This window comes from Buceros rhinoceros, unplaced genomic scaffold (assembly GCF_000710305.1).
Source record: "Buceros rhinoceros silvestris isolate BGI_N320 unplaced genomic scaffold, ASM71030v1 scaffold16723, whole genome shotgun sequence".
Lineage (NCBI taxonomy): Eukaryota > Metazoa > Chordata > Aves > Bucerotiformes > Bucerotidae > Buceros > Buceros rhinoceros.
In genome coordinates this window covers 37198-39449 of record NW_010404668.1, presented here as the reverse complement: position 1 = coordinate 39449, position 2252 = coordinate 37198, and positions in this window count along the sequence as shown.

The window sequence follows — 2252 nt, the reverse complement described above, 5'->3', positions numbered from 1 at the left end:
CAGCAGACACAGTGTTAGTGAGCAGAGGCTCCTCCACGATTACCCACTGAAATGACGGGGTACCTCCAGCTTTCAGTCAGGGTGTTCTCTTGCCTAATTCCGTGCTGCAAGGAGCACAGAGAGAACCTGCCTCTACACCAGCCCCATGTAAGTCTGTTCTCCTTCCTCCTGGCTTCTCTGTACTGGCTCCACTCCTAGCAAATGGTATTTATTCAGCTTAGGCATCCCTTCCCGCTACCACGTACACAGCCCTCTTGCTTTCCTCCAGGAATATGGATGGAATGAGTAAACTGTCGTTATATATAGTCTGAGGAGTTTAACTTTGAGCCTCATTTACTGCTCTTCAATTTCTTTTAGCTTCTCCTTTCCAAAGATCAGAGTTCCTGACCAAGTTTTCATGCAGTCCATGAGGGTGACAAACAAAGCTTGACTACGACCACTTGTGCATAGAAAACTATTCGCCCTGAACCACATCCTTCACGTTATTCAAGGAGAAATCAAAAAAGACTCGTCTTGCATGCCTTTGAAGTAACTGTTCTGAGGATAATTTAAAGTATTGAGCCATTGATTCACTAGATATCATTGGTCTGCTTGTACGTGGGAAGGCAAAGTCACCCATTATTGGTGATTTATTAGCTGTAGGTGCCTCTTCTCCAACGTGCTCCATATCCTTCTCCCAGGAGGCAGCCGGAAGGACAGCCCTATCAAGACATTTGCATTATTGTAACTTACGTTTGTGTCCATAGGATTGTCTCCACCTAGACACTGTATCTCACCAGACTCGGGGGAATCTTTCAGAGCCCTACAATACATGCAAAACCAGAAGTTCCTCTTGGATTGAAAGATTATGATACCAGCACCTCTAAATTGCTTCTAGCGGCTTTCTGTGCTGCCTCCAGCTCAGAAGTGCTTCGTTTGCCGACAGAAATCATAGACTCATACACACTGGAGATGGAAAAGCCCTGCTAGGTTCAGCAAGTCCATTTCTCCTACCAGGGAAGGAATATTCCCAGCAATCTGTTTTCCCTGCTACTTTGTCTTGTCTATTTTTAAACATCCCATGTAGCAAAAATACATTTAGATTGTCAGGATTTCAGAGCCAAGTTAGCTGTGGAAGTACCAGCTGTAGCCTAACCTGCTTTGTCTGGTGGCAGCAGCTAAATTGCTTTCTGCTGCCTTTGAAGTCAATGGTAAAAGTCTTATTGGCTTCTGTGGGAGCATTCTTGGGCCTTTGGCATGGATGATTAGAGCAAATAGCTATGGAGCTCTGATAAGCCATTCTTACGCTATCGCTTTCCAGGCCGTAACTGCATTTTAATAGGCAAGAAATTGTCTCAGCAGCAGTCAGGGTGCAATAACAGCAAAACCATGTGGAGCACACGACAGATTGGGTCTGCACAGAAGTCACTCCTGCCATGACCATACAAAATTACATCCAGAAGTCTAAACAGGTCTGGGGAAGCGCGTGATCCGAGGGGAATGGTCAGAGCCAGTCCCTTTGTAGCTCCTCGAACCATAAAATCTACAAGAGGGCGCTTCAGCTTGTGAATAGCTCCGATGTGTTTTCCCTTTTCCACAGACTTTCACATCATGAATGGAAGAGCCTGGGCACATTAGGTACCCCTTTACCTGCCTTTCGCACCTTGGCCAGAATATAGCATAGGTATTGCGCTGCCCTAGTATTATAGCCAAAGGAAAAAAAAAAAAGGCAAAAATGAGAAGGGCTGTTGACTCCCAGAAGTTAAAAAGTTACCATATAAACCTTGGCTCACCTTCTCCAGGAAGAAAAATGCTGACAGACACCCCGCAAGATGGAGCACTCGGCAGTGGCAGCGACGCAGCCCCAGTGAAGTTTCGTCCTTCGCTTTCTCTTTTTATTGCAGTAACAATGGCAGGTAGTGGAAGTCAGGGTTGGATTTAATTTAACTGTTGTTGTGCTCTGCTGGGACAGCTTCCTCTGCCTACACATTTCCTGTCTGGAAGGTCTCCCAAAAGGATGAATTAACCAATATATGACCTGTATGGGAAACACACTTTACTGAAGCTGTTTTTCTAGGGTGGAGCTGAACAGCTGTTTAACAGCGCATAGCTGCACTACATGAGAGACAGTAAAAACATACACACTGAACTGTATTCAGGTACAACTGGGCGCTAAGGAGGCAGAAGGCAATTAGCTCAAACTCTAATTTTTGCCTGTACACAGAGGGTAGCGTCCTTGTGTGACAAAGCATGCCAGCATAGGGTACCATAGC